This window comes from Ovis aries, chromosome 7 (assembly GCF_016772045.2).
Source record: "Ovis aries strain OAR_USU_Benz2616 breed Rambouillet chromosome 7, ARS-UI_Ramb_v3.0, whole genome shotgun sequence".
Taxonomy (NCBI): Eukaryota; Metazoa; Chordata; class Mammalia; order Artiodactyla; family Bovidae; genus Ovis; species Ovis aries.
Window position 1 is genome coordinate 90,898,851 of NC_056060.1, and position 22,182 is coordinate 90,921,032.

General features: G+C 47.7%; 1 protein-coding gene and 1 long non-coding RNA gene across 5 annotated transcripts in view; both read right to left on the minus strand.

Annotated features, from left to right (window-relative positions):
* Positions 1 to 5,011, minus strand: part of STON2 (stonin 2) — a 176,427-nt gene extending 171,416 nt beyond the window's left edge. For both annotated transcript variants that reach the window (XM_042252819.2, XM_042252818.2), the window contains exon 1: positions 4,848 to 5,011. The gene's annotated coding sequence lies outside the window, so the exon portion shown is untranslated. The remainder of the gene's footprint in view (positions 1 to 4,847) is intronic.
* Positions 5,012 to 10,621: 5,610 nt separating this feature from the next.
* On the minus strand, positions 10,622 to 18,722 carry LOC114115735 (uncharacterized). 3 transcript variants are annotated; one of them, XR_003590005.3, is made up of 4 exons: positions 18,116 to 18,722; positions 14,560 to 14,954; positions 11,728 to 13,465; positions 10,622 to 10,879 (listed from the first exon to the last, which is right to left on the minus strand). It is a non-coding gene; the product is annotated as an uncharacterized LOC114115735 (long non-coding RNA). The 3 variants fall into 3 exon arrangements; XR_009601379.1 differs by having other exon boundaries at positions 11,728 to 14,954; positions 18,150 to 18,722; XR_009601380.1 differs by having other exon boundaries at positions 11,728 to 14,954.
* Positions 18,723 to 22,182: the final 3,460 nt, after the last annotated feature.

A 22,182-nucleotide genomic window follows, 5' to 3' on the forward strand; every position in this document is an offset into this window, starting at 1 on the left:
AACTGTGTTGACAGACTCATGGACTGGACAGGGCGTCGGGGCAGAATGACAAAGGCAGGGCGGGACATTTCTTGCTGCTCCGAATCGGAGCTGTTCTCATCTCCTGACTGTGAGCACTGTGCCTGCAGTTCAGTGTAACCCAGAGACTCAGCCCCTCTTACAGGTCAAAGCTGGCCTCCAGCAAAACTGCCACATGGATTATCTTGGGACCTTCCAGATTTTCTCCTCCTTCCACTAGGCCCTTCCATTCAGGTCTTTCCCCTCAACTCTGTCGTAATTCTTCCCTGTAATTCAGTGACTTTCAGAGTGTGGTGTCTGGGCCAGCATCATTATCACCTGAGCACCTCTCTGAAATGCTCGTTCCCAGGCTCACCCCACTCTGCTGGTTCAGAGACTCTGGCATGGGGGCCCAGAAATCTATTTCTTCAAGCCTTCTGCTGCTGCTGCTGCTAAGTCGCTTCAGTTGTGTCTGACTCTGTGCAACTCCATAGACGGCAGCCCACCAGACTTCCCCGCCCCTGGGATTCTCCAGGCAAGAACACTGGAGTGGGTTGCCATTTCCTTCTCCAATGCATGAAAGTGAAAAGTGAAAGTGTTGCTCAATCTGAAGTGCCTGACTCTTAGCAGCCCCATAGATTGTAGCCTACTAGGCTCCTCTGTCCATGGATTTTCCAGGCAAGAGTACTGGAGTGGGGTGCCATTGCCTTCTCTGTTTCAAGCCTTCTAGGTGATTCCATAATGCACCCTAAACTTTGAGAACAGTTGCTTTGGATGATAATTATGAAATAAGGACTTTAATGTGTGAGAGACACCCATTTTAGAAGACCTGTGGGCTTCCCTTGTAGCTCAGTCGGTAAAGAATCTGCCCACAATGCAGGAGACCTGGGTTTGATTCCTGGGTCAGGAAGATCCCCTGGAGAAGGAAACGGCAACCCTCTCCAGTATTCTTGCCTGGAGAATTCCATGGACAGAGGAGCCTGCCAGGCTACAGTCCTGGGGTCTTAAGAGTCAGACACGACTTAGCAACTAAACCACCGGTGAAGACAGGCCACCTGAATGAGCCACTTTTAGGAGTGGACTCTCAAGTCATGTGACAGACAGTGAGAGGGAGAGATCTGAGATCTCAACTGCTTCAATCTCCCCACATTGCTACTAGAGATGCACTCACCCTGAAAATGTGATCATCTCAAACCACCTTAAAACCCTCTCGAGTAACACAACCTTCTAAATCAACCATATGTCAACTGGGCTTCCCTGGTGGCTCAGATGGTAAAGAATCTGCTTGTAATGCGGGAGATCAGGGTTTGATCCCTGGGGTCAGGAAGATGCCCTGGAGAAGGGAATGGCAACCCACTCCAGTATTCTTGTCTGGAGAATTCCATGGACAGAGGAGCCTGGCAGGCTACAGTCCATGGGGTCACAAAGAGTTGGACAGGACTGAGCGCCTAACACTACTACTACTATATAGGTCAACTGAAAAAAAGCCTCCAATGGCAGCTCCCTGCCTATAGGGTAAAGTCCCAGGCTCCTGGCACATAGCCCTGTATCATCTGCCTCTGGGACGCCTCCCTGGCCTTGTCTCCTACGCTTTCCCTCCTAATCATCTCTGCCTCCTTTGCAAGAGGTTCCATGTGCCCACACCACCAGCATGAGCTTTGGCCATGTGGCTTACCTTGGCCAACAGCGTGAGAGCTAAAGTGAAGCCCACTCCTTCTCAGCAGACCTCTCAGGGCCATAGTTGTTTTGCTCACTCACGTTCTTTTTCCCTTCTCCCATAAACAAGATTAGTATGTACCAGAGAGAGGCTGTTTCTTCAGCCTTTAAAGTGAAAGTCACCCAGTCTTGTCCGACTCTTTGCGACCCCATGGACTGTACAGTCCACGGAATTCTCCAGGCCAGAATACTGGAGAGGGTAGCCTTTCTCTTCTCCAGGATTCTTAAGCCTTAATGGGCCCCAAAATGGAGACACATGAGGAGCAGAACCATGAATGACCTGCCTTGGACATGCAACATGGGTGAGAAATAACATGGGTGGTGGTAGCAAGCCACTGAGATTGGGACGGAGCGGGTGGGAGAAGGTATTTGCTCATTTTTCCTAAGATGACTATTATAGCACTTCTGATATCCTGTACTCTCTCTTTCTGGAATCCTCCCCTCTGCCCTACTCTTACTCCCAATCCCAGCTCAATTCTGTCTGCACAAGAGAATTGCCTGTTAGCCTACACTCAGCTCAGGTGTATCCCCTCAACAAAGTCTCTCTCTTTTTAAAAATTCTTTCCCAGGTACAGTTCATCATTCTTACCTTGTGAACCTCCTCTGTCTGCTACCGATCTATAACCACATCCCTGGAATGGCACTAGGGGTTTCTATTCATTAGCACCATCCTTAGAACGATTCCTCTTAAAAAAAAAAAAAAAAAAAAAGGTTTTTTTTGAGCCCTCATTTTGTAATGTGAGAGAGACTTTGGCTCAGAAAACTTCAAGCAACTTCTCCAAGTTTCCCAGCTGTCAGGGGCGGGTGTGGCTCTGAACTCGGCAAACTGCCCCCTGCCCCACGTGCCTCTCTGTGTCTCCTCCAGCACAGCTTTCAAATCCCCCCACTCAGGTGTAGAGGGACGGTCTTCTCACCAACAACTGAAAGGGCTGGTGAATTAATCTGACATTGGAAACATCTGACTTCCCTGGTGGCTCAGACAGTAAAGCGTCTGCCTACAATGCAGGAGACCCAGGTTCGATTCCTGAGTCAGGAAGAGCCCCTGGAGAAGGAAATGGCAACCCACTCCAGTATTCTTGCCTGGAAAATCCCATGGACGGAGGAGCCTGGTGGGCTACAGTCCATGGGGTCGCAAGGAGTCAGACATGACTGAGCGATTTCACTAACATTGTAAGATTTACTTCTGGAAGTCGGCTCCTTACCCTCTCAGATGAGAGTCACGTTCTCTGGGTGGATGTATTTATTCTAAAGCTCCTGGTAAATGTGCCGGAGACCCTAGGAGCACTGGGGCACTTTACCTGCGTCCTCTCCCCAGCTCTCAGGTTGTGGGGGTAATGTTCTGAGAAAGACAGGCAGGTTCCCACTAACATTACTCTAGAGCTGCCCTCCCCAACCTTTTTGGCACCAGTGACGGGTTTCATGGAAGACAATTACTCCACAGACCAAAGTTAGGGGTGGGGTTTTGGGATGATTCAAGCGCATTTACTACACGCTTTGTTTCTATTATTATTTCATCAGCTCCTCAGATCATCAGGCTTTAGATTCTAGAGGCTGGGGACCCCTGCCCTAGAGAATCTCTGGGAAGGTCCGCTGGGGTTTGTCGGGGGGTAGGAAACAAGTAGCAGAGGGCTCAGAAACCCAAGCGAGTCTGATATACATTGATATTTTAGCTTTTAAAAAGACAAATTCAAGGAGTGAAACATTTGACTCTTCAAAGAAAACAAGGAAAGTGACACAGTGGCAAAGAACCGAAGCAGACCACCGAGGTCAGAAACTGAAAAAAAAAAAAAACCTCAAGTGGGAACTGTAATTTTAGGCTTCTGTGAGCTGTTGGCATTTTGTTGTGTGGTTGGGCTTTTGTTTGCTATTCTCTTCTCTCTCTTTTAAAATTCACTTGTTTTAAGGGAGGAGTAGGGAGTATAACAATGCTCAAAGTTTCCCCCTTAAATCAGCCATAGTAATGAGGCAACACAGTACCATGATATAACATTCATACACATTTTTTTCAAGGGTTACAAAGTTTTCTCAGTTACTAGTTGGAATCTATTTATCTCTCACCATTCCAATGAAGCAGACTTGTTTTTCTTTTTTTTAATCCCTCAAAGGATATAGTACCTTTAAATGATACCATCAGTAAGATTATTTTTCCCCTTCAAGTGTAAAAAGCTGTTCAGAACTCCAAAGAGTCACTGGGCCAGTTTGGACAAGTCTGATTTACTCTTTAAAAAGGCCATCCGCTCCGTATAATGAACACTAAGCCAGCCTTTATGGAACACTTCAGCGCTGGCCTCAGTGTTTTCCAGCTTGGCTCATTTACTCCGCAAAGCCACGCCATCGGGCAGGTAAAGGCAGTGTTTTGACTTTACAGTCTAGAAGAGTGAAGCGCAGGAGACCACGAAGGACCTGCCTCGGAGAAAGAGACGGAGGCCACTAGCTGTACAGAAACCAGTTAATGATTCACTCACAGCCCTGGGGCAGCTCCTTTTAGTACAGGCTGCAACACACACACACAAACCACATCAACTCTCTTCATCTCAGCGAGAGGGGCGGGTGTCAGGCAAATCGCTTGGCAACGAGAGGAGGAAACTCCATCCAAAGGCCGGGTCCAGGCCGCCTCTGGGCGCTGTCCAGCGGGCATCGTGCCTGAGAGGCCAGGCTGGGGTCCCTGTATCCGGATACCCCGAAAGTGGGGCGCAGAACGCCAAAGCAGTTTTGGGGAGGGTTGGGGTGAGGGGTGGACGGTGGAGAAAAGCACAGTCCGCAAGGACACCTGTTGTCGCCTCCCTCACTAGGGCCCCAAGAAGACGTCCCGGGGACCCAGATCTCGGGGCGGACACGCACGGGCAGACAGCGCCTGTGTGCGAGGCAGGGTGTCCAGGGGTCACGTCTTGTCCCCCGACTCTGCACCCCTGCCCACCTTAGCGGACTCCCCTCGCTCGCTCTCACCGCTGGACGCCCGCGGCTGGGGGAAGCGCGTCTCCCCGGGGCATTCCAGCCGAGGCAGCTTCGGGGGGCTCCACAGGGGCTCGGGCAGCTCCCGCAGCGCTACGACCTCGCGGCCGGCCCGCCCCCCCGCCCGCTCCACCCGCGGGAGCCCGGAGCGCGATCGGCCTCCCAGCTCGGGGAGCAGCTACCTGCGGCGCGGCGCGCAGAGTCCTGAGGGTCCGCCGGAAGGTGGCCGCGGCTCAGCGGGAGTGGCGCCGGCCCCGGGGTGCCCTCGTCCCGCCGCGCGCTCCTCCCTGCCGCGCTCGCTCCGGGGCGGCCCGGCCTCAGGCTCCCCAGTCCGAGCTCGCTCTGCGCCCAGCGGCGCTGGGCGCCGCTCCCGCCGCTACGGATTGGCCGAGGAGCGAGCCAGAGCCGCGCGCTGATTGGTCTGCCGGGCGGTGGGCGGGTCCGACGCGGCGCGGACCCGCCCCTACCCCGACCCCCCGCGCCGCAGCCCCGCGGTGTCCTTTCTGCACCCGGAGCTCGGAGCTCACAGCCAGACGCTGCAACCCGGGCCCTGCCGCGCGGTCAGTGCAGCTCAGGCGTGCGGCCCGGGGGTGCAGGGTCTGGGGACCGCCCAGGAGGCTGTCCCACAGCCCGTGTCGAGGCTGCACGGTGCAGACTGCTGTTCCCCGTCTCACTCTTATATGAGGTTTTGACTCCTCATTCATTTAACGCTTTTACTCTCAGTTCAGTTCAGTCGCTCAGTCGTGTCTGACTCTGTGACCCCTTGGACTGTAGCACGCCGGGCTTCCCTGTCCATCGCCAACTCCCAGAGTTTACTCAAACTCATGTCCATTGAGTCGGTGATGCCATCCAACCATCTCATCCTCTGTCGTCCCCTTCTCCTCCTACCTTCAATCTTTCCCAGCATCAGGGTCTTTTCCAATGAGTTTCAGCCTCAGCATCAGTCCTTGCAATGAATATTCAGGACTGATTTCCTTTAGGATGGACTGGTTGGATCTCCTTGCAGTCCAAGGAACTCCCAAGAGTCTTCTCCAACACCACAGTTCAAAAGCATCAATTCTTCGGCGCTCAGCTTTCTTCACAGTCCAACTCTCACAACCATACATGACCACTGGAAAAACCATAGCCTCGATTAGATGGACCTTTGTTGGCAAAGTAATGTCTCTGCTTTTTAATATGCTGTCTAGGTTGGTTTGACTATATATATAGGCATACTCTCTCTCTCTCTCTCTCTCTCTCTCTCTCTATATATATATATATATATACATATATATAAGTTATAGAATTATAGCTATTAATCCTATGGGCCACCTGACTCATTGGAAAAGACCCTGATGCTGGGAAAGATTGAAGGCGGGAGGAGAAGGGGATGACAGAGGAGGAAATGGTTGGATGGCATCACCGCAGTGATGGACATGAGTTTGAGTAAACTTCGGAAGTTGGAGATGGACAGGGATACCTGGCGTGCTGCAGTCCATGGGGTCGCTAAGAGTTGGACACGACTGAGCGACTGAACTGATATATATATATATATATATATATATATATATATAGGCATAGGACGCAGGGCAGTAGCTCATAAATAGTGGGCACCAAATTGTGTTTCTAGACTCAGATCGTACTTGACACACAATCTTTGTGGAGCTTGCAAAGGGTAAGCGACTTGTCCAGGGTCCTAATCACGTTAAGAGATTACTAAGGACAAGAAGGACAGCGAGGCCTTCCTCAACAAGGAATCTTTACCTAGCTACGGAGATGAGTCTGATTAATAAAAACAACAACCCTAACGTTTCCATGATGCATAGTATTCGCCAGTCAGGTTTCCAAGTACTTTGCATATATTAATTCAGAAATGCATATAACAGCTGTCATAAGTATGCACACAGGTTCCTTGTGGACAAGAGACATCAGTTCTGAGTGCGAGAGATTTTCATCTGGAAGACAGTCGCCCTGCACTGCGATGGAGAGGCACAGGTCAGAACGGAGAGCAACTGTCAGGGGTTAAACCTGCCCGCATCTTCATCTCTCCTCCCATTTTACAGTCTCAGTCCTCCCAACATTCTCTCACACCTGCAACAAATCTTTCCAAAGAATAAAACAACCACTGTAAATCAGGGTGCTCCCAGAACTTTGTTCTACCACTCATCAAAGGACCCCACCCCATCCCCAAACACCCAGCTAGACAATGAGTATAAACAAATAGCACAGTTTCTATTTTACCTTTGACTTTGGTTGCAGTAATGTCTTCTTGACAGCAAGTATATAACCATTTTCCTACAGGTATTTCCCCCTAGTTCTTTTCTCCTGTGTTGACAGAACCCTTGGGAGAGAAATTTAGTTTAATAGAAAAGTTAAAAGACTCTGGTGAAAGCCAGCTTGACCCATTCTGAGAGCCTGATTTTTGCCCTAAGGATTAAGTATTACTTCCAAAGTGTGGTGTCTGATACTTTGTTACCCCATGAACTGCAGCCCGCCAGGCTCCTCTGTCCATGGGATTCTCCAGGTAAGAATACTGGAGTGGGTTGCCATTTCTTTCTCCAGGGGATCTTCCTGTTCCAGGGATCAAACCCGGATCTCCTGCATTGCAGGCAGTTTCTTTACCATCTGAGCCATCAGGAAGTGAGCTGAAACACACTTACCTTGAAGAGCTCAAGACCCTTGGAGAAAATGAGCTCAGTTTTCTCCAGTTTACATTAATGGATAAGCAATCAATTAACTTCATACTGAAAAGATGTATTGGTATAGTGAAGCCTTACCTGATAAAAAATGAGGGTACAACAGGCTGTATGAGGAAGTCTCTTTCACCAGCATCCCTCCCAAGCACCATGGGTGTGGCTTTGGTAAAGCAGAAATTCCATTTGGATTGATCATGCAGTCACTCCGAAGAAAAGAGGCTCCTTCAGCCAAAGAACTAGGCTAACCCCAGATGATTTCTTAAACTGATCAACCTTAGTCTCATCACACTAAACTCAGCCCCCTGGAAGGATACGTGGAAGATTCTGATTTCCTGGGACCTCCGTGGTGGTCCAGTGGCTAAGACTCCTGGCTCCCAAGGCAGGGGGCTTGAGTTCAACCCCTGGTCAGGAACTAGATCCTACATGCTGCAACTAAGAGTTTATAAATAAATATTTTTTAAAAAAGAATCTGGATTCCATCACATTCACTGTGAAACCTTCCTTTGGCAGGAACTCTTTGTGTATCCATCTCTCATCCCTGGCTCCTCTAGCAAAATGCTTTGCTTGGTTCTGCTTCTTGTGTGGGATTTCTTCCCTGGCTACTTGGCGCTCAAGACAACTAAAACAGCTCTTCCTCCATAAGGCCATCATTAGCTCTCCCAGGCAAAGGTAGGATCCCCTCACCTGTGTTATATCTTCATGACAGCATTCTAGTTTACATGGCTGTCAGCCAGTGGGAGGTAATAGGTATTCAGTAAACAGGAACTGATTGACTAAAGTCCTTAACAGGGTAACAAGGTGGCATTAAAGAGACTGGGGCCACACCCTTATCCTGGTCAGCAGGGCATCCTCCAGGTCCAGACTGGTGTGGGTCAAAGTGATCACCCACCTAACCTGATAGTGAGCAAGTAGTTTCTGTATGTCAAGCACTATCAAGTAAAGAAAATAATAGTTCTCTCTTAAATTTATGCAAAATAAAATGCTGCAGCTGATTCAGAAAACACTTTGGCAGTTCCTGAAAGAATTAAACATAGAGTTACCTTATCACCCAGTAATTTTGCTTCTAAAGTATATATTCAAGAGAATTTAAAACATATGTGCATGCAAAAATGTGTACACTGATGTTCACAGAAGCATTGTTCATCATAGCGGATAAATGCAAGCACCCAACACTTATCAACTGGTGAATAGATAAACAAAATGAGGTGCATCCATATGATAGTATACTATACAGCTAAAGAAAGGAGTGGATACGGATACATGCCACAATTTGGATGAAGCCTGAAAACACTATGCTAAGTGAAAGAAGCCAGAGGCCCAAAGGGCCTTATACTGTATGATACCCTTTAGATGACGTTTCAAAATGGGCAGATTTATGGAGACACAAAGCAGATTAGTGTCAGCAAGGGTCTTGGGGAAAGAGAAATGGTAAGTGACTTGCTTAATGGATCTGGGGTTCCCTTTTGTGGTGACGAACATGTTCTAGAATTAGATGATGATTATGGTTGCACAACTTTGTGGCTGTATTAAAAATCACTGAATCTTTTTTTTCATGTCCACAGCATGCATTCCGAGAGTGCAGAAACTGTCAGGGAAGGCAATGTCAGTTAAATCCTAAAGTGTAGTAGCTAAAAGTATAAAAGTGTAGAGAAACAGAAAAGCCTATGAAAAAGTCAGATTGTCTTCCTGTCGTGTTGCAGCTTTCAACAACACATCTTTTTAGATCTGCATTGTCCAACTGAACAGTCTATAGTAACGGACATGTTCTCCATCTGAGCTATTTATTATGAAAGCCACTGGGCATATGTCGCTATTGGATACTTGCAATGTGGTTAGTGCAACTGAAGAACTGAATTTTCAATTGTATTTAAATAGCTATGTGTGGTTAGTGGCTACTTCCCTGGCAGGGTAGCTTTTGCAGGTTTAGAGGACTAGAGCCATCTTCACCGGCAGTTTGGTATGATACTTCAGGGCATGGGAATGGAAGAGTCTATGTCCTTCTGTCCCAAAGCCTAGCTCAACCCTGTATCCAGGAGAAATCCCTCAATACAATCTCACTCCTCCTGATCTCCTCCCTTCTGTGAACTCTTAGTGAACTTCTATCAATAACACAGTGTTTAGTTTTGTCTTTATGCAAGATGCTTCCATTCCACAAGTATTAATGGACCAAGCGCCATGAAGAATTCTGGGGAGAGCAAGGTCTGTAGACAATGTCAGCCACATTCTAAGTGCTGGCCTCAAAAAGGCTGAGAAAAAGAAAAGATAAGAGAAATCCTCTACCGGGATCTGGTTGCTTCCCTTCTTTCCTCCAGCATCTCCTGCTCACACATACAATACTCTTCCAAGTGGGAAATCTTGCTACTAAGATGCTGAAGTGATGCTGAAGAATCTTTATTTAGATTTCCAGTTTCCCACTCAAGCCTTTCCTTAATTCCTTCAGCACACCTTCCAAATCATGTAGCTCTTTCCTTTCTGTGAACTTTTATTGACTTTGAAATTAATAGAATGTAATGGCTCCAAAATCATTGCAAATGGTGATTGCAGCCATGAAATTAAAAGACGCTTACTCCTTGGAAGGAAAGTTATGACCAACCTAGATAGCATATTCCAAAGCAGAGACATTACTTTGCCAACAAAGGTCCTTCTAGTCAAGGCTATGGTTTTGCCAGTGGTCATGTATGGATGTGAGAGTTGGACTGTGAAGAAAGCTGAGCACTGAAGAACTGATGATTTTGAGCTGTGGTGTTGGAGAAGACTCTTGAGAGTCCCTTGGATTGCAAGGAGATCCAACCAGTCCATCCTAAAGGAGATCAGTCCTGGGTGTTCATTGGAGGGACAGATGTTGAAGCTGAAACTCCAATATTTGGCCACCTCATGCAAAGAGCGGACTCATTTGAAAAGACCCTGATGCTGGGAAAGATTGTGGGCAGGAGAAGAAGGGGACGACAGAGGATGAGATGGTTGGATGGCATCACCGACTCGATGGACATGGGTTTGGGTGGACTCTGGGAGTTGGTGATGGACAGGGAGCCCTGGCGTGCTGCGGTTCATGGGGTCACAAAGAGTCAGACATGACTGAGCGGCTGAACTGAACTGAATGACTTTCTAAGTGTTCTTCTGTTATGTGGTGTCCCCACTGAAAGGTTTGTTACAGAAATGCTTATTGAACTCCTGCTTATTTTTGTGCTGGAATAGTCATAAGGGGTATGGATAAAAAGAAAGACAGGGTCACTGGGCAGCTGAGAGCCTAGAGAGAAGGCCCACAAAGACACTGTTACATAGAGTTTGGCTTAATATTTATTTATTTATTTATTGCCACACCATATGCCTTGTAGGATCTCAGTTCCCTTACCAGGGATTGAACCCCAGGCCCCAGCAGTGAAAGCTTTGAGTCCTAACCACTGGACCACCAGGTAATTTCCAAGTTTGGCTTAAACGTGTTGGAAGGTTCACTGAACGCACAGGGCAAGGAACAAATGAGTAGACACAGAGAAATCAGGGAAAGCTTCTCAGAAGGGGTGACATTGAACTGAAGGAACCTGAAAGATAAATAAGAATTTTTGAAACATTTTTTTAAGATGCTATTTTTATTTTTTTAAGTGAAAGCATCAGTTCAGTTCAGTTGCTCAGCTGTGTCCAACTCTTTGCGACCCCATGGACTGCAGCACACCAGGCCTCCCTGTCCATCACCAACTCCCGAGTTCACTCAAACTCATGTCCATTGAGTCGGTGATGCCATCCAACCATCTCATCCTCTGTCGTCCCCTTCTACTCCTGCCTCCAATCTTTCCCAGCATCAGGGTCTGTTTCAATTAATCATTTCTTTGAATCAGGTGGCCAAAATATTGGACTTTTAGCTTCAGCATCAGTCCTTCCAATGAATGAATATTCAGGATTGATTTCCTTTAGGATGGACTGGTTGGATCTTCTTGCAATCCAAGGGACTCTCAAGAGTCTTTTCCAACCCCACAGTTCAAAATATTTAACATTTTATTAGTCTCAGGTTAGCAACTGAACAACAACAATAACATCAATATAACGAACCAATGTTTGTATATATTGTGAAATGATGATCAATTCTTAAAATGTAAGATGTGATTTTTTTCTTTACAACTTAAAAAAATTGTAATTCATTTATGTATAATAAATGAATTTATTTGCCTCTCAAAGTTGGATTTGAGGGAGCATGTCAGGGAAAGCTTTGGGGACCAATGTTTGAAAGAATACATTAACATCAAAGTCCAGCTCAGCGTCTGTGGCAACGGTTTGCGTTGCTAACGATGGTGTTAACTGGATAGTCACTCTGGCTGCCCTTAAGGCTTAATCTTAAGAGCAAAACAAAATAAATTTAAGACTCTCTGATCAGAGGAAGTTGAAAATGTCTCACCTGTACTATTGCAATATCCTTCTTACTGGTCTCTTGTGTTTAATCTTACTTTCTTCCATTCCAGTGTATCCTAAGTTCCAGGCATCTGTGTTCGGCTATACATTCTTGCAGACGTACAAAAGTCTCCATGTATCAGCTGTACTTGTTGATTTTGTTGTTGTTTAGTTGCTAAGTCATGTCTGACTCTTCTGTGACTCTTCTGTCTGACTCTTCTGTGAAGTCCCATGGACTTCAGCCCACCAGGCTCCTCTGTTCATGGGATTCTCCAGGCAAGAATACGGGAGTGGGTTGCCATTTCCTCCTCCAGGGGATCTTCCCAACCCAGGGATCAAACCCAGGTCTCCAGCATTGCAGGTGGATTCTTTCCCACTGAACCACCAGGGAAGCCCCTATCAGCTGTACTAAGGTTCTACTTAGTATACACTTAACTGTTTCTTAACAGTATACACCTGTTTCTTTAAATTCGTCTCATTTTGCTCAACTTTATTGAAAAGGAATTTTTATATCATTATCATCAATGAAAACATCAGCATCACTTGCCATAAATAGAATATTAACCACACAAAAAATAGGAGAATGAAAATAAAGCCATGTTATCTAATCTTAGCTGGATACTGTTGGCTGCTGAAAGTTCCAAGTTTGCAGTCCTGCTTTTTCTTTGCTCAAAAGGAAGAGTATCAAGATTCGGGGCTTCCCTGATGGCTCAGATGGTGAAGAAGTCGCCTGCAATGCAGGAGACCTGGGTTCAGTCCCTGAGTTGGGAAGATCCCTTGGAGGAGGGCATGGCAACCCACCCCAGTATTCTTGCCTGGAAAATTCCATGGACAGTCCATGCAGTTGCAAAGAATCAGACCAGACTGAGTGACTAAGCACAGCACATCAAGATTTCAGTTCAGTTCAGCCGCTCAGTTAGAGACGTATTAAAGACACACTTGTCACCACACTGATCATTTCTTCTTGGCTAAATCAAGCAAACAGACTGAAAGATAATTGGAAAAAGAATAATTCTCACACTATACGAGCCAAGGAAATTTATTGCCCCTTTTGCATACTACTTAAAACCTGCTTCTGCATCAAGGAAAACCAGCTCTTCCCACCCACAGCTATTGATCTAACCTAAAAATGTTATCATTTCTCTCTCTTATCCAAAACCCTTCAATGGCTCTTTACTACCAGGTCTTCTCTTGAACTTCAGGTTCTAAGCACTACATTCTTAGAAGGTGGTCTCAGTGTCAGCCACATTCCTGCCTGCCTCATACCATCCAGAGGGGAGGACAAGGTGAATGAACAAGCTCATTCACATGAGGACTGTCCATCCCTCATCCAGAGGGCTTAAGGCCTGACCAGGGAAAGCACGATGTCACCTCATTGAGCAGAGGCAAGAGAGGACTTCAACCAGAAAAGCCTGTAGGCATTGTGAAAAATGGGCTGGAAAGCCCCAGGAGAAAACAGGCATCGCCACACTGGGGGCCTGGCGGGGAGCCCACAGAAAGGAGGGGTCACTGCCCTGGGTGCCAGCTCGGAGTTGAAAAAATGCCTCAGGTAGACCAGAGGCAGCACTGTAGCTGGAATATTGCCAGTCAAGACCAATGCCTGGGCTCACACGTGCCGCTCAAGCCAAAATTCCGGAAGTGAACTGTCCGCCACCCGGATCTCTGAACTTATCCAGTGTATGATGTGAGTGAGTCATCCCAAATCAGCATACCAGGACCACTCTGGCAGTCCATCTCACGCGATCCTGCAAAAGAAACAGTGAACAGGCCAGGGAAGCAATCCACACTCCTGGCCAGCCTCCTGGGTAGAGAAGACAGCTACAGGGCATCAGAAAGACCCCAGCAGGATGAATCTAAGAGCTCCTTGGGGCTCCAGTCAGCTCCATGTGCACCTGGAGAGTCCAAGGGCACTTGTGTGCATGTGTGCTAAACCGCTTCAGTCGTGTCCAACTCTGCAACCCTATGAACCGTAGCCTGCCAGGCTCCTCTGTCCATGGGATTCTCCAGGCAAGACTACTGAAGTGGGTTGCCCTTCTCTTCCCCAAGGGATCTTCCTGACCCAGGGATCGAACCCGAGTTTCTTGTGTCTCTTGCATTGGTGGGTGGATTCTTTACCACTAGCACCACCAGGGGAGCCCCCAAGAGCTCTTACAAGGGGAGAAAAAGGGACAGACAGGGCCTGACCCAGGCTCAGGGTACCCCACTCAGACAGCCCTTTCAGCCCCAACAGTCTCAGGCACAAAAGTGGAAAATTGTGAGGAAGGCATTCCAAAACAGGACCCTGAGGGCTGGAGTCTGGGTCAGTACCTCCATCTGCCTGCTGTAAGGACAGTACTGTCAGTCATATACCTACTTTTCACTGTTGAGGCTGAAATACTCATATACTGGACTAATTTGTCCAGCCTCCTTTGCCCCTAGGGAAGGCCATGTGGCTTAGTTCTAGTGAATGAGATGTAAGAGGCAGTTTGCCAGATGGGGAGGAGTGAGTGTTTGAGAAAGATTTTCCTCCCTGATTTAAATGAAGGCCTCTTTCCCTGCCCAGTCTACTTTCTTCCTTCTTTGAATATGCTTTTCTGAAGATGAAATACCTGGAGCTGTGGCAACCATTTTGTGCTCACAAGGCAGCAAGCCTAAAATAAAGCCAAAAAGTCAAGGATGAAAGAGCAGAAAGAAAGAATCTAGCTGCTTTTGCTGTCACAGAGCATCACACCTTGGAACTTCCAAGATCTGGTTGGAAGAGGTGTAATTCTATCTTAATAAGGTTCAGTTCAGTTCAGTTTAGTCGCTCAGTCGTGTCCGACTCTTTGCGAACCCATGAATCGCAGCATGTCAGGCCTACCTGTCCATCACCAGCTCCCGGAGTTCACTCAGACTCACGTCCATCGAGTCCTTGATGCCATCCAGCCATCTCATTCTCTGTCGTCCCCTTCTCCTCCTGCCCCGCAATCCCTCCCAGCAGCAGAGTCTTTTCCAATTAGTCAACTCTTCGCATGAGGTGGCCAAAGTACTGGAGTTTCAGCTTTAGCATCATTCCTTCCAAAGAAATCCCAGGGCTGATCTTCAGAATGGACTGGTTGGATCTCCTTGCAGTCCAAGGGACTCTCAAGAGTCTTCTCCAACACTGTAGTTCAAAAGCATTAATTCTTTGGCGCTCAGCCTTCTTCACAGTCCAACTCTCACATCCATAATAAGGTTGCTGACATTCACATGAGATTATACACCTGGGAGTCCTTCCTAATGTACACAATTGTGAGGAGATATTAGTTATTTTTGTCTCATTTGACAGATAGGAAATCTTTTTTAGCTTTTTAGAGGGAAATTAAACGACCCCATCCCCTGGCCCCCAACACACACACACACAGACACAGACACACACACAGACACAGAGAATAGAGAGACACTATAGGATTTTTGTTGAAAGGGAGAACTCATTTCAGACAGCCTAGAATTGACACCCAGCTCAGCCACCTCCTGGTATCATCCTGGACTGGTTTCTGAGCCCCAGTGCCTTATTTATAAGTGGGGATAATAATATACCTACATCCCCAGAGGGCTTGGGGGAGTATAAAATGAGAAGAGGCCTGTAAAGAATTTAGCCCTGTGCCTGGCACACAGTGGGCTTCCCAGGTGGTGCAGTGGTGAAGAATCTACCTCCAATTCAGAAGATGTGGGTTTGATCCCTGGCTCAGGAAGATCGCCTAGAGAAAGAAATGGCAACCCACTCTAGTATTTTTGCTGGGATAACCCCACAGATAGAGGAGCATGGCAGGCTACAGTCCATGGGATCACAAAGAGTCAGACTTGACCAAGTAGCTGAGCACACACACACACTGGCATGTAGTAGGTGCTTGGCAAATATTTAATATTATTATTATTTTACTACACAGATGTCTGTAGCCACAGATCTCCTGGCTCAGCCCTGCTATGCACTAAAAAGGAGTTATGAGAAAACATTTTGAAAGGAAGCTTGCCTGAGGCTGCAGTGATATGTGAGTATCTGGCATTCGAGAGGCAAAATAGCAGGTGGGCAAGAGCGGAGCATTGGGAGCCAGGTGGCTTGGCTGTGAATCCTGGCCCAGTCACTTAATGGTTACTGACAAGTTATTTAGTCTGTCTGTGCCTCAGTTTCTTCACCTCTGAAATGGGTTCTCGTGAGGAGTGAATGAGATAAGGCACATCAAGTGTTTAGGGTGGCGGCTGGCACATAGTGTTAGGAATTACTACATACCATTCATATTAAATTTCTGAGTTAATTTAGAATTCAAAATAAAGTTTGTTCTTGAAAATCCCAGCTGGCTTTTATTTCAAGATGATCGGGCCGGGGGAGGGTGGATAAAAGAGCACAGAGATACATCTGATGTCTTTGTGGCCTTGCTTGTGCTGGCCCCTTTGCCTAAAAATCCACCCTCCCTTTTTGTGGCCCATAAAACCACCACATATTCTCCACTCCCCCAAGGCCGGGGCTTGCTGTCTTATACCTCTGTCCCTCAAATAGGACTCATCTCTCTTTTTACTGCTCATCTGTAAATTTTCTGTCGTCTTTAACAAGCGTTTCTTCCGCGGAAAGGTGAAAGTAAGGGGGATGTTTTTAAACTCTTGGCAGTCTGCGGACAAATACAGAGCCATAGTTCACACTGGAATTCGTGCTTCCCTCTCCAAAGATGAAGGGATTATCAGAGGACTTGGGCAGACAGGGCTTCTCAACACCAGGAGGAAAGAAAACACCCAGGATAACAATCTGATCTTCCATGGGAAAGAGCGCCAGCCCCAACGGCCACATCTTGAGGAGGAGGAGCCGTACCGTTGAGTGAGCACGAGTAAGGTTTGGACCCTGCACAGCCTCTGTTTCAGTCCCAGTTCTGGCATTTAACAGCTATGTGACCTTTGAACCAAACATCTCTGAACCTATTTTCTCACCTGTAAAATGAGGGTAATACCAGCCTCCAGGGGTAATTTTGATGATGAAATGAGATACTAATGCAATGCCTGGCACTAAAAGCTTCATGTTTGTTAAGCGACTGAAAAGGGCTATGAAAAACCAGTACCGTTGTTGGATGGACGCCTGCAAAGCCCGAAAGCCCAGCAAGGCTTCACGTTGCCCACCCCTTCCCGTGATCACAGACCGGTCCCCAGATTGTCCCGGAGGCCTTCACATAGCTCCTCCTACCCTCCATCTGAGGTTGATCTGCAACTGAGAAGCCCAGATGGGCGGAGACTTGGCACTCCCCCCTTCCCCAAACCCTTCTCCTCTCCAGCTGGCACAGAAACGCCCCACATTTGCAGCCTCCATGGCGATTACGAGAACCTACTCCCTTGTATTGTTTTTCTTCTCCGAAGGAGGGAGCAAGCACATGATTGCAACAGGAAAAATAACTCTGGAATTGGACACTGTCTGGACTGGTCCCGTGTCTGAGCCCCTGGAAAGACGTTCGACGCTGGTGGGATGGGGGATGAGCTGGACAAGCAGCACACGCTCACTGCAGGCTGGCCAGCAGAGCAGGTTGCATTTCAGGATGAGAAATAGTACAATCCTAACAAACACGGAGCTCTTAGACTTTACGGGGCAAATGATCAGCACTTTGCAGGCATCATCAAGCTTAATCATCACAGCCATCCCAGAGGAGTATTTTTTATCTTCATTAGATCAGTGAGGCGAATGAGGCTCAGAGAAGTTAAGGAGGTCTTTGGGGGCACATAGGAGTCAGGGACTTTGTGAGCGTTCCACTCCTTTTTGCAAGCCCTCAGAGCCTATTTATCTCCCAGCCCCTGCCTACAGCAACACTTCCAAACCCCCAGGAGTGCTAAGTCCCATCTGACTCTTTGTGACCCCATGGACTGTAACCCATCAGGCTCCTCTGTCCAGGGGATTCTCCAGGCAAGAAGACTGGAGTGGGTTGCCATCCCCTACTCCACGGATCTTGCTGACCCACGGACCAAATCCCCCTTCTGTTATGTCCATCCTGCATTGGCAGGAGGGTTCTTTACCACTAGCGCCACCTGGAAAACCCCCAAACTCTCAAGAAAGAAAGAAAGTGAAGTCGCTGAGTCCTGTCTGATTCTTTGCAACCCCGTGGACTGTAAGCCCACCAGACTCCTCCCTCTGTGGAATTTTCCAGGCAAGGGTACTGGAGTGGATTGACCATTTCCTTCTCCAGGGGATCTTCCAGACCCGGGGATTGAACCTGGGTCTCCCGCATTGTGGGCAGATGCTTTACCATCTGAGCCACCAAACCCTTAGGTGCACTCCTGGGACCATGTGGAAAAGCAGGTTCTGATTCACTAGGGTCGCGGGTGGGGCCTGAGATTGCATTTCTAGCGCATTTGCCAGGGCTGCTGCGGATCAGGGCACTTGAGTTAGACCAGTAGTCTGGACCTTGGCTGCCTGTAGGAATCACCTGGGAGCCTGCAAAAGGCTGATGGCGACCTCACCCGAGAGATTCCGATCCTGCAGGTCTGGGGTGCAGCGTGGGCAGAAGACTCCCCCCAGCGGGAGTGTGTGTCACCAGGGCCGAGCCCGCTGTTCTGGAGGGAGGAAGTGTCTGTGGGCTCCCGAGGATACTGGTTCACCCCGGGCGCCCCTTTTGGCCCCCGCAGAGGCGTCCAGGGCTGCGGTCGCCCTTGAGTAGGCTTCTGGCAGCCGGCTTCCAGCGGGGAGGAGGCCAGAGCCGCCACCTGTCTCCTTGAAATAGGTCGCAGCTGTGCGGGGGTGGTGACCTCACCGCCTCTGGCTTCTGCCACCGGCCAAGGGGCGATCTGGAAAGCTCTCTCCTCAGATCCCAGATTCAAGGCTGTTCCGGGCTCCCTGGGTGGCGTCGGGCAGCGGAGAGAGAAGGGCAGCCGCGCAGGGGCAGCTGCGGGGCCAGGCGGGGGGCTCCGGGGAAGGGCGCGCCCCCCAACCCGGGGTCCTCCGGCCCCCCGCCCCACAGACACAGACCCCGGGGCTGCGCTGTGAGCGCCAGTGACTGCCTCGGGCAGCCTCCCTCCCCAACACTGGGGAATGGTGAAATCACAGCTCCTCCTCCTCCCTTTAAGTGATGCCTGAACAAACAAATGGGCTTGGGGAGCTTCCCTGGTGGTTCAGACGGTAAAATCGCCTGCTTTCAGGGCTGGAGACCCGGGTTCGATCCCTCGGTCAGTAAGATCCTCCAAAGAAGGAAATGGCAGCCCTCCAGTATTCTTGCCTGGGAAATTCCATGGGTGGAGGGTCCATAGGATTGCAAAGAGTGGGACACAACTGAGTGACTTCACTTTCACTTTTCCCTGGTGGCTCAGCTGGCAAAGAATCTGCCTGCAATGCTGGAGACCTGGGTTCTATCCCTAGGTTTGGAAGTTCTTCCCTGGAGAAGGGAAAGGCTACCCACTCCAGTATTCTGGCCTGAAAAATTCCATGTACTGTATATAGTTCATGGGCTTGCAAAGAGTCAGACACGGCTGAGGGACCTTCACTTTCAAACAAACAAATACCAAAGTCTGAAAGTAAAAATGGAAAAATCCATCTTTTCTTCCTCTTCCACTTTCCTCAGGCAACCGCAGCTAACAGTTGGGGATCTTACCTTCCACATTTTTTTCTATGCCTAAATACATCTTTGCACACACACTGTTGTTGTTAAGTCGGGTCCCATTCTTTTGAGACCACAGGGACTGTAGCCCACCAGGCTTCTCCTTCCATGGGATTCTCCAGACAAGAATACTGGAGTGGGTTGCTATTTCCTTCTCCAGAGGATCTTCCCCACCCAGGGATGGAACCTGTGTCTCCTGCATTGTAGGCAGATTCTTTACCACCAGGGAAACCCTTGTTCTCATATACACATATGTAATACTATTTTGGGGGGCTCCAAAATCACTGCAGATGGTGACTGCAGCTATGAAATTAAAAGATGCTTACTCCTTGGAAGAAAAGTTATGATCAACCTAGATAGCATATTGAAAAGCAGAGACATTACTTTGCCAACAAAGGTCCATCTAGTCAAGGCTATGGTTTTTCCAGTGGTCATGTGTGGATGTGAGAGTTGGACTGTGAAGAAAGCTGAGCGCCGAAGCATTGATGCTTTTGAACTGTGATGTTGGAGAAGACTCCTGAGAGTCCCCTGGACTGCAAGGAGATCCAACCAGTCCATTCTAAGGGAGATCAGCCCTGGGTGTTCTTTGGAAGGAATGATGTTTTAAGCTGAAACTCCAGTACTTTGGCCATCTCATGCAAAGAGTTGACTCATTGGAAAAGACTCTGATGCTGGGAGGGATTGGGGGCCAGAGGTGAAAGGGACGACAGAGGATAAGATGGCTGGATGGTATCACCGACTCAATGGACGTGAGTTTGAGTGAACTCCGGGAGTGGTGATGGACAGGGAGGCCTGGCGTGCTGCGATTCATGGGGTTGCAAAGAGAGTTGGACATGACTGAGCGACTGAACTGAACTGAATACTATTTTATGAACAAAAATCATCATGTAATATTATTATATATTCCCTGAATGCTCGGTGGGTAAAGAATCCGCCTGCAATGCGGGATACCCAGGAGACGCAGGTTTGATCCTTGGGTAGGGAAGATCCCCTGGAGGAGGGCATGGTAACCCACTCCAGTATTCTTGCCTGGAGAATCCTATGGACAGAGGAGCCTGGTGGGCTACAGTCCAACGGGTCATGGAGTTGTACGTGACCGAGTGACTAAGCACACAGCACACAATATTATTCTAGACACCGTCCTGGATATCTTTCCCTGTAGGTATATGTACTCATACATTATTTTAGTGTATGTCAAATATCTGGAAATCAGAATCTCTTGAGGGCATTTTTAAGCATAGAGATTAAGAGGTCTCATCTCAGACCGAACAGAGTCAGTATGAATATGTAACATGGTATTCAGGTTAGGTATATGATATCTCTAGCGGGTTTTATGGAAAATGTCTTGCCTTTTTAATAGTCGCACATGTTGCGCAGAAGCAGCTGGACCTCAGTTCCTGAACGTTTAGGCTGTTTTCGACTCTTTTCTTCGTGCTATAGACAGTACTGCAAACATACGCACATGGTACAGGCACCTACATGTGTGTGTTTCTGTAGGATAAATCTGTGGAAGAGCTAAGTCTTAGGCTTACCTAGAACTTCTTTTCCTTCTCAGAGTGCTCATGGTTAAAACACAGAAACTCATAGCAGGACAGACACTGCAAACCTACACCGTCAGGACCGGTACTGCCCAGTGGAAATATAATGAGTCAGATACGTCATGTAAATTTTTCAGTAGCCAGAATCATGGTAGTAATATACTTTTATTTAAGCTGATATATCAAAATATTATCTCAACATATAATCAAGAATTATAAATGAAATATTTTACACCTTTTTTGTTGTTGTTAAATGTGTGACAGTTGTTGTAGATTTTATACTTCACAGCACACCTCACCTCAGACTAACCACATTTCAAGTGTTCAGAAGTCACATGGGCCAAATTGTTATTATTATATTGGACAGTGCAGATCTAGAACGTTCCTTTCTTCCTTTTTTTTTTTTTTTTAAGAACTTGGGAGATAGTTATAGGAGACAAAGAAAAAACAACTGTGGAGTAGATACAATCTATTTGCTTTTAAAGGAGCACTTAACATCCATTATTGCTAACTGCTCACAGAGAAGTGTGGTGGAGAGAGAAGTGAGAGTTTTGCAGAGGATTAAGCTGAATAATATATTAGGTTAAAGACATTTTCTCTTTGGAACAACTCTATGAGGAAGACAAGGAACATGTTATTTTAATTTGAGGTTAATTTGCCAAGATCACACAGCCGACCGACACAAAGGCGGAACTAGAATCATGTCTTCTCTTTGATCCCACAGAAGTCTCTAAGATAGTTATTCAAAGCCCATCCTTACATTAGCGGTGCAGCGAGAGCTGTCAACAAGTTAGGTGAATTACTAGAAGTCACAGGGTGAAACTAATTTCATCTCACGTAAATAGGTTGTGATTTTTGTATTGTTGAAAACTTGGGCACTGATGCACCCTGGTGGAAGTTAGAGTTATTGCAAGCTGCTGGTAAATGCATTTGTGGGCCTTTGTTCATTAACTGTTTTTATATTCAAAAGTATGACAACAATTACATGGTGGTCCTTGAAATTTGAAAAAAAAAATCATACTGAGAAAAGCTGGGACTCATTGCGGGAGATTCTTCTGTCCCAGACTGTGAGAGTTGTTCAGTTGCTCCGTCCTGTCTGACTCTGCGACCCCAATGACTGAAGCATACCAGGCTTCCCTGGTCTTCACCATTTTCTGAAGTTGGCTCAAACTCATGTCCATCAAGTCAGTGATGCCATCCAACCATCTCATCCTCTGTCACCCCCTTCTTCTCCTGCCCTCAATCTTTCCCAGCATCAGGGTCTTTAGTGAGGCTCTCAATCAAGTGCCCTGTCCCACCCTGGCTGACGGGTCAGCCTAGAGATTTGAATCATCCCCGACAGCGGGGCTCACACTTTCAGTCCCA